This window comes from Suncus etruscus, chromosome 1, assembly GCF_024139225.1.
Source record: "Suncus etruscus isolate mSunEtr1 chromosome 1, mSunEtr1.pri.cur, whole genome shotgun sequence".
Classification (NCBI taxonomy): domain Eukaryota; kingdom Metazoa; phylum Chordata; class Mammalia; order Eulipotyphla; family Soricidae; genus Suncus; species Suncus etruscus.
This window is the reverse complement of record NC_064848.1, coordinates 125,239,492-125,249,684: the sequence shown is the minus strand read 5'-3', so window position 1 is coordinate 125,249,684 and position 10,193 is coordinate 125,239,492. Positions and strand designations below refer to the sequence as shown.

Genomic DNA, 10,193 nt, shown 5'->3' with positions numbered 1-10,193 from the left:
TCGCCTCGCCTCGCCTCGCCCCGCGCCGCCCGGGCGGCGGCCGCTTCCCGCCGTGCGGCTCCCGTTCCCCGGCCCGCGAGCCCCGCCCCGGGCCCAGCCTGGGAAGCAGCTGCAGGACGCAGTCCGAAGGCACTTCCGAACCTCCTTACTGGCCTGGATCCTGGAGGCTCCCTAGTTGAGCTTCTAGCCCTTCCCGGCCTCCCGAGCAGGCAGGGAAAATGTGCGCTTGCAAAGGGGATGGATCCGCCTTTTTCTCCAGGGTCCGAGTGCAAGACTTGCTGGAATTTAGGGGCTTTGGCGCGGACCGATGGTCAGGGATGCTGGCGTTCTGGGAGGCTGGAGACTTGGGGTGCGGGGATAAGAGCAGGAGGGTAGCTTCACAAGTTCAGCTTTTGGGGGGGTGTTATAAAAAAAGTTCAGCTTTTATGACTGAAACCCAACTACAAACGTGTTTGTAATCATGGTACTTAGTTAAGATATTATACTTAAAAAAAGTTCAGTTATCAGGAGCTGGGGAGATAGTACAGCAGGTAAGGTGTTTGCCTGGTATGTGGCCTACACGGATTCCATCTCCACGCACCATTTGGTTCCCCGAACCCACCTGAGCGCACAGCCAAGAAATAAGCTCTAAACTGGTGTAAGCCTTAGAATAAAACAAAATCCCCCAAAGGGCCTTCACGCTTCAAAAGTCTAAACTGTGAACTGGCTGCAGAGGTAGATAGAGGCTCAGTTTCTCAGATAATGCCCAATTCTAATACACATGGTCTGGACCACCAAGGCTTGTTTCCATCTTTTCTGCGGCTTGAGAAAGATACAGAACAAACCTGCGTTCCAGGCCACCACCAAAGTGCTAGGGATTTAGCAAAATCCATCAAGGAATCTGTGCCGGCAGGGAGGAAGGCAGCTTTATGGGCGATCTTCTATCGTTAGAAATACTACACTTGTAGACCCCAAATTTATAATCTTTCTTTTTTATATTATATTTAAGTACCAGGATTGCAAACATGTTTGTAGTTGGGTTTCAGTTATAAAAAAAGAACACCCCCCCTTCACCAGTGCAACATTCCCACCACCAGTGCGCTCCATCTCCCTCCTCCTCCACCCACTGCCCGACTTCGAGACAGGCATTCTATTTCTCTCATTCACTACCATCATCGTGATAGTGTAGTTATTTATTGTTAGTGTAGTTATTTATCTAACTGCACTCACCACTCTTTGTGGTAAGCTTCATAATGTGGGTCGATCCTTCCAAGCCCTCATCTCTATTGTCTCTGGGTATTATTATAATACTGTCTTTTCTTTTTCTTCAATCCTACAGATAAGTGAGACTCTGTCTATCTCTCTCCCTTTGACTTACTTCATTCAGCATAAAATGTTCATGTCCATCCATGTATAGGAAAATTTCATGACTTCATTTTTCTTGATGGCTGCATATTCCATTGTGTAAATGTACCAGAGTTTCTTTAGCCACTTATCTGTTTTTTAGCATCTGGGTTGTTTCCAGATTCTGGCTATTGTAAACAGTGCTATGATGAACATAAGCGTTTAGAGGGCATTTTTGTATGTGTTCCTAAGGTATATTCCTAGGACTGGTATTGCTGGGAAGCTCAATTTCCAGGGTTTTTTTTTGGGGGGGGGGTTTGGGACCACACCCGGTGATGCTCATGGGTTACTTCTGGCTATGCACTCAGAAATCATTCCTGGCTTAGGGGACCATATGGGACACCAGGGATCAACTTAGGTCAGCCGCAAGCAAGGCAAATGCCCTACTGCTGCGCTATTGCTCCAGCCCCAATTTCCAGGTTTTTTTTTTTGAGGAATATCCAAATTCATAATCTTTCTATTCTTGATAGAAGAATCTTTAAGAATCTTTAAGATGCAGATATAGTCTTAACTTCATTGTAGAAATCATATAAGTAATCCTTAGCATAAGGCTCTGCTGCCATAGATGAACAAGCTTGCTTTCTACTGACACAAATTTTTCACAAGAGAAGCAATGCATAGTTCAAAAGGATTAAAGGTCTGATGGTTTTAGCCATATGTTTAAGGGACAAAGGGCCTTAGAGGAAATGTGCCAATCACAAATTAGAGAATCTGAGACTTGAGATACTCATGCAGTTTGCCTCAGAGGCTAAGATATAGTAAAAATGAAGTAAGTATTGCTGAATATATGCATTTAGGACTCACACATATATCAAAATTGTGTGAACAGACTTCAAAAATTGCTTCATAAAAACATTTATGTTGGAAACGATAAAATGACACATGAACACACAAGAACAGAGACTGAATTGGAAAAAATATTTTGGAACCCAAATTCAATGTCTCTAGTAGTTGACCTACATCTTCTAGGCATGGAGGAGGTATTACATGCTTGAATGTCATGTCTGCCTACACACTCTTTTCCCAAGAGAGTAATTTTAGGGTTGTAATTAATTTTAATGTTTAAATTTAACAACATTAAAATTAATTACAACCATAACTTACTCTCTAGCCCAAAACCACAGTCTTTCCCCAGAGGTAATTCTGTTTATTTTTTTTCTTTGCTATCTTTCTTAATTTAGGGGTCCTCCCCCCAAGTAGTACTGAGCAGGATTGGACATCACTCCAAGAGCAGTTGAGCATTTGCAAATGAACAGTTTGATGCTCAGATCCAGTGGTGCTTAGGGACTTCTAGTTTATATTGACAGTGTTTTTTTTTTTATGTTTTCTGTTTGTATGTGGTTTTGCTATGCTGTAAATCAGTCATGTTCTGTTGACATAATCTTATGGCTCCTGTGGAGCTAGAGATGTTGTACTATGAGGAGGGCATTTGCCTTGCACATGGTTATCCCAGGTTTTATCTACTGGCACTCAGTAAATTCCCCTGAATTTGCCAGGTGTACAGAGCCAGGAATGAGCCCCAAACACTTTCAGGTATGGCACAATGCATATAATCAATCACCTTTGATTCCTGAGTTATTTATCTGGCCTCTTCTTTTCACTTTTTAAACCACAGTTGTGTGTTATATGCTGCTTGGGGGTTGCTCTTGGCAGTCCTCAAGGACAATGTGCCTAGGATCAAAATTGTGTCTCCTACAAGCAAAACATGGGCTTCAGCACTTTGAACCATTTCCTTGGCCTTTGTTTGCACATCTCTGCCTCTTCCTTTTATCTATGTAAGAGACTCTGGGAGTTGGGTGTCTAATAGTCATTGCTGATCAGAAATTTCTCAAAGTGAATAGAATGTATTATATATTTTTTCTATTTTGGGATCACACTTGGTGGTGCTCAGGGTTAATTCTTTCCTCTTCACTCAAGAGATAACACCTAACAGTGTTTGGGAGACCATCTGGGGAATTGGGAACAAAATTAGGGTTGATTACATGCAAGACAAAAACTCTACTTGCTGCTAACTCCTTAAGGAAACCTCAAATATCAATGACCAGAAGATAGAAACATAAGTGACAAATGCACAACATTTGAAAACAATTAAACTTACTCCAAATTCCCACCCCTAATTTCAGGATGTTTTATTCTGTAAGAAATCATTTCCATAGTATTAGATTGTGGTAAACTTTAAGTGGCTGAAACTCTGGCAAAGGGCTTTTTAACTTACATTTCTTTCTCTTCTGATCACATTTTCATTGCCAGTGATATTAATAAAATGTTTACTATTTTTTCTCGTTATAATAAGAAACTGACTTACTTTTTAGGTCACAGAAATAGAAAGCAAAATACTAGATTAAAGTGGTTTTAATGGTGGCTCAGATAGTTTTTAAGATGATAATTTCTTTTATAAAATGTCTAAAATTTAACAAAAGAAGTAAATTTAGATTCATTATATTATCATACAGCTAAAAAGAGGCCTTCTCCTTTGTTCATATACTTCTTAATTTAAAAATTATTTATATATATTATAGTTTTGAACTGTGGGTAGCTAATATTTTAATAACATTCTTCTTTTATACTGTTTTAGTATATAAATTTATTTTGCTTTTCTTATTTGCAAATGATTTGGATTTATAAGCTTACATTCTCAAGGAGTTTCTCTTCTTTTTTAATTTTGGACTTATGCTTGGCTCTGTGGTCAGGGTTTGTTCCTAATGGGGCTCACTAGGTTGACCTTTTGTAAGGCAAGCTACTTACCCATTGTGCTATCTCTTTTGACCCCTTAAGGATTTTCTAACTGCAGTGATGACTACAATTGTATCCTGTCCTTATTGAGGAGAGGGGAGATATACCGTTAATGGGAGGAAGTGGTTGGAGACAAGTGGCAAATTCTAATAGCTTTGAGAATACAGGATTCTCTCCAGTCTATTTTATTTGTCTCCAAATTGCTCCATAACAAAGGAAATTAAAAAATTTCTTAGAGTAAGTTTTCTATTGCATTCATCATCTGGCAGTTATCAAAGCTTCCAAACTTTCAGTGGATGTCACAATTTTTCTCTACTTTATCCAGATTGAGAATCATGGGTATGATATTATCTAAAACTATTCTTGTGTAAAAAGTAAAAAGTTAAATTCCTGCTATTCAATTATAAACCCATGCTTATGGTTAATTTTTCTTATATGGTTTACTTATATACATGGGATATTAATCTCCCTATTCTATATAGGAATTGTAAATATATTCAACCCTCTCTACCATTGAATTGTTTCCTTTTCATTGGTTACTCAAGTCTTATGAGTCTGGTGAGTTCTGGTCAGAGACAGCTGGAACTGAGGAACACTGGCCTGTTGTACTTTCCTAGTAATTCTGATTTTCCTCAATTAGCTGCCACACTTTTTGTTTTGTTAATTTTATTTGTTTATTTGTTTTAAAATTTAAAATTTGTTAATTTTTGTGTTGTTTTGTTTTGGTAATTTTATTTTTTATCCTTATATTTTTACCTGCGTTTGTTGCCAAAGAACAGATTGTTGAGACCTGGTCCTCATGTTGTTGGTTTTTCTCTTGTATGGGAAGGCTATTGACATCTCTAAGGGAATTCTCATAATAGAATGGCCAGTAGATGTGTGGGGACATCCATCTTCAAGTGGGCTGTGTCAGGTTGGGTTTATTTAAAAACAACAAAATGTTTTAGTTAAGCAAAAATCTAAAACAAAAACGAAAAACAAAATCAAACAAAAAATCTTCTTGTGTAATTTCTTTCATTTTCATCTTAGAAAGTGGTCCTTTATTTCTTTTAGTTTGATGTAGTTCCAGTTCAATTTTACTTTCATTTCCTTTGCTGTTGGAGACTAGTACCAAAGACATTGTTAAGGCTGGTATTAGGAAGTACTTCACTTATGTTTTCTTCTGTGATAATTGTGGAATCAGGCCTTACATTCAAGTCACCTTGACTTAGATTTTTTAGATGATGAATGGTGTAAAAAGTGATTTACCCAGTTTTCTGTTTGTTTTTCTTTTGGGGGCCATACCCAGTGATGTTCAGCGCTTATTCTGGTTCTACACTCAGGAATTACTCCCGGAAGTAGTAGCTTGCTGGGGATAGAACGTGGGTCACCTGTGTGCAAAGCAAGCAACCTATTCACTGTACTATTACTCTAACCCCAATTATCCAATTTTCTAGCACCACTTGAAGAGACTTATTTACTAATTTTTATGTTCTTGGGTTTTGTGTTGTACATTAACTCTACATATACATACTATTTATTTTTGGGCTTTCGATTCTATTTTTCTGGTCTGTGTATATGTCTTTGTCTTAATACCACAACTTTTTTTTTGTTTTTTGGGCCACACCTGGTGACCATCAGGGGTTAGTTCTGGCTATGCACTCAGAAATTGCTCCTGGCTTGGGGGACCATATGGGATGCTAGGGGATGATCCTTTCTCAGTTAGCATGTGCAAGGCAAATGCCCTACCAATGGCTCCACCACTTCAGCCTAAGACCACACCATTTTTTATTTCTATTCTTTATAGGATAGTTTGAATCAGGAAATAATTATACCTCCATTTATTACCCCAAATAGTTTGGTGGTTTCCACTTGGATCTCATGTTTTCAGGGTTATTGAATCTATATAGTGTATAATTGTACTACTGGCCCATATCACCAATATGATCAAATCCCCAACCCCTGTTGCCACATTACTTCCCTTTCTTGTCTTCTTTTTCCCACCTTGAGTTCATTCCATCTCTGTAATTTTCTTTCCTAATCTAGGGGGTCAAAGGTGATCTAGGCATCCCCACTTTACTGTTACATTTCCCCATCTAGTTCTTTTCTATATCAGAGATACATGAGATACTCATGTGTTTGGCTCTCTCTTTTAGCTTACTTCACTCAACATATTATCTTCCACTCCTACAATGTTGCACAAATTGCAAGATTTGGTCATCTTTTTGAAGCTCCATAGTATTCCATTGTGTATATATACTGCATCTTCATTAGCCATCATCTGTCATTGTACACCTAGATTGATTCCATACCTTACCTATTATACTTTGTACAGAAATGTTGGGCTGTTGAATAAAATAGCCCTTTCTGATTAGCTGAGTATCTCTGCAGTGGCTCTTGACCTTAATGAGTACAGCTTGGGGATTCCCTTCCAAATAAACAGAACAAAGATAAATCTCAAATTTTAATACCGGATTCTTAGAAATTCCAGAAGGTTTGAAATGAAGCTAAAGAATATTTATTTGTCCTATAAAATTTTAGAACAACCATATATCAATTAACTATGAAAGTTTAATATGCTGGTATTAAGGTATATGTATGCCTCATAAAACATTAATAAAAACCACTTTCATGTCCGCTATACCTGGAAACCTCCTAAACTTCTCTAAAAATCCAGGAGTGTTTGAATAATTATCGCTGGACAAATAGAGATTGGTATTTGTTGATCCCATTTTATTTCATAACATTAGTAAATTTTGACACTTCAAAAACTGAATGACTTTGTAAGTTTCAATCACCCTTCACTGAGAAGCTCAGAAACATGCTTGTGAAATAGACACCTGGTTGCCTATCAAAAAATTTAAACATCCCTTTCTAGACTTACTGTCAGCAAAAACAAATTCTTAGAAATCTGGGAAGAATTATAGTGGCTTGATTTTTTGTATACAACTTGAATGTACAAGCCACTCTCTTGGGCTTTGCATAGTCTGTACTTGTGTCTCCACTTTATAAATGCACCTCTTCACTGATCCCTTTCTTAAAATACAGGAATACCTTTGTCAAAATGAATCAAAAGCTATTTTAAAAATGGCTGTTATGAAAGTTATTCAGTAATCTTGTGGAGTGGCTCCAACTAGTTGTTTATGATACAATGAAATTTTGCTCCATTTTCTTTTCTTACCTGCCCTAAGTCTTTTGTCCATATCTTTGTAACACTACCCTCATGTTGGTATACCAGGATTTTTTTTTAGTTTTATATTAAGTTACAGTAGCTTGTTGTAAAGAGTGTAAGCTTAGTCTTCTGGCTATTTCAACTAGCAGATCCTCTGGCCAAAGTTTTCTTTTTATACACAAGAATTTCCTGAATTAACTTTTGTTTGTGAATACTTGACTATTAGAAATAGACAAGGAAGAAGTCACACTGTTGAAAAGTCCATATTCATTATTAGAGCAATAGGATAGTTCATTCTGTTCTCATTCAAAACAATGCACAATTAATTTTAGATTTATTTTATCCTGTTTTCCATAAGTAAAGGATGTTCCTGTTTAATCTTCTGAGTGTCCCATTGATTTTTAGTATACTGCATATATAAATAAGATAACTTCTTAAGAACTTTTTATTTTATCTCTCCAGACCATAACATAGGCATTAAACTTTAGTGAATATTAATTTTTTTTGGGGGGGAGCCACACCCGTTTGATGCTCAGGGGTTACTCCTGGCTAAGCGCTCAGAAATTGCCCCTGGCTTGGGGGGACCATATGGGATGCTGGGGGATCGAATCGCGGTCCTTTCTTGGCTAGCGCTTGCAAGACAGACACCTTACCGCTAACGCCATCTCACCAGCCCCCTGAATATTAATTTTTAATTTAAACTCTTAAGTACAACACACTCTATAGTCAAATGAGAACATATTTATAAAAAGCTACATAATTGAATGTTTCCCAAATAATAACACAAAAGTACAGAATAAGATTATTAGTTACTAAAGCACAGATATAGAGTTTTTCTTTATTTGGGATATGTTTTGAACAAAAATCTATCATATCTCGAGGCCTGAGAGATAGCATGGAGGTAAAGCATTTGCCTTGCATGCAGAAGGGCGGCGGTTTGAATCCTGGCATCCCATATGGTCCCCCAAGCCTGCCAGGAGTGATTTCTGAGCATAGATCCAGGAGTAATCCCTGAGCGCTGCCCGGCGTGACCCAAAAACAAAAACAAACAAACAAAAAAATCTAGCATATCTTAATTTGAATTTTTTTCCATTCTGCTTTCTTTCTGATTTCTCCTTTCTCCTTTCTCCTTCCTTCTTTCTTTCTTTCTTTCTTTCTTTCTTTCTTCTTTCTTTCTTTCTTTCTTTCTTTCTTTCTTTCTTTTTCTTTCTTTCTTTCTTTCTTTCTTTATTTCTTTTTTCTTTCTTTCTTTCTTTCTTCTTTCTTTCTTTCTTTCTTTCTTTCTTTCTTTCTTTCTTTCTTTCTTCTTTCTTTCTTTTCTTTCTTTCTTTCTTTCTTTCTTTCTTTCTTCTTTCTTTCTCTTTCTTTTTTCTTTCTTTCGTTCTCTCTCTTCTTTCTCTCTCTCTTTCTTTCTTCTTTCTTTTTTCTTTCTCTCTCTTATTCTTTCTTTCTCTATTTCATCTTTCTTTCTTTCTTTCTTTTTCTCTCTTTCTTTCTTATTTCTCCTTCTTTCTTTCTTTCTTTCATTCTTTTTTCTTTCTTTCTTCCTTTTTCTTTCTTTCTTTCTCTTTCTTTCTTCTTTCTTTCTCTTTCTTTCTTCTCTTTCTTTCTTTTCTTTCTTCTTTCTTTCTTTCTTTCTTCTTTCTTTCTTTCTTTCTTTCTTTTTCTTTCTTCTTTCTTTCTTTCTTTCTTTCTTTCTTTCTTTCTTCTTCTTCTTTCTTTTTCTTCTTTCTTTCTTTCTTTTCTTTCTTTCTTCTTTCTTTCTTCTTTCTTCTTTCTTTCTTTCTTTCTTTCTTTCTTTCTCTTTCTCTCTCTCTTTCTTCTCTCTCCCTCCCTCCCTCCCTCCCTCCCTCCCTCCCTCCCTCCCTCCCTCCTTCCTTCCTTCCTTCCTTCCTTCCTTCCTTCCTTCCTTCCTTCCTTCCTTCCTTCCTTCCTTCCTTCCTTCCTTCCTTCCTTCCTTTCCTTTCTTTCTTTCCTTTTACTTAAAGCTAATGTAAACTTTGGGGGTCAGGGTTTGAGCCATACCCAGTGATGCTCTAGGGTTACTCCTGGTTCTGTGCTCAGTGGTGCTCAAGGAAGCTTGGGGTAACTGAGATTAAACCAGGGTTGGTCAAATGCAAAGCAGGTGCTTTAACGAAAGAGAGCTATCTATTCATCCATATTGTCAATTTTTAAAAGTAACATTACAGATCAGAGAGATAACTGTAGACTGAGTGCATGCTTTGCCTCCAGACCAGGTTCAATCTCTGGTCTGGATCACCTAAGCACCACTGGGATTAGTTCCTGATCAGAGAATCAGTAGTTTTGTCTGAATACTGTCTGGTATGGCCCAAAGCAACATTTTTTTTAATTTAAAGAAAATGCATCATATAGTTATTTACATAGTTGGTCATACTACATTTGTTTCCAGATAATTAAAAGCAATGTTTATTGGGAAAAATAGAAAGAAAAAAATAAAATGGAAGAGAAAGAAAGAAAGCAAAAAGTACAGTATCAAGCACATTTGTAAAAAATTTTGTATCTAAAATGAATTTATTAAGACATTGGTTTAAAACTTAGCTCTTGTTGCTTGATGACCATTCTGTTAAATTGGGGCCATTCCTTTAGGACTGACAGCATCAAACAAATGAATATGTCCAGAAATTTAAAGTACTAATACTGATACTATGACATTTAGGGGAATGTACTCAGCTGGCAGGCAACATGGAAGAAGGAAGATACCAGGGGTGGGTGCCCACACTCACTACAAAAGGCCCTTGTCATAACAGCCCAGGGGCATAATTGAAGTTTGGTCAGATGGTAACCCCAAAGGGAGTAGTTGAGGATCAGTGATGAGTCAGGCCCATTGGCTAAACTGATTCTGGGTGATGGTTATTGGGTACACTGATTCTGGGTGTGACATCAAAAGGGCAGGGGCTTGGCCCAC

The 10,193-nt window shown here is 37.5% G+C and overlaps 2 protein-coding genes across 2 annotated transcripts in view; both read right to left on the bottom strand.

Annotated features, from left to right (window-relative positions):
• Positions 1-36, bottom strand: part of CAPZA2 (capping actin protein of muscle Z-line subunit alpha 2) — a 468,908-nt gene extending 468,872 nt beyond the window's left edge. Inside the window, exon 1 of the mRNA XM_049771041.1 lies at positions 33-36. The gene's annotated coding sequence lies outside the window, so the exon portion shown is untranslated. The remainder of the gene's footprint in view (positions 1-32) is intronic.
• MET (MET proto-oncogene, receptor tyrosine kinase) overlaps positions 1-10,193 on the bottom strand; it is an 811,679-nt gene that overhangs the window by 337,843 nt on the left and 463,643 nt on the right. The gene's annotated exons all lie outside the window — the stretch shown is intronic.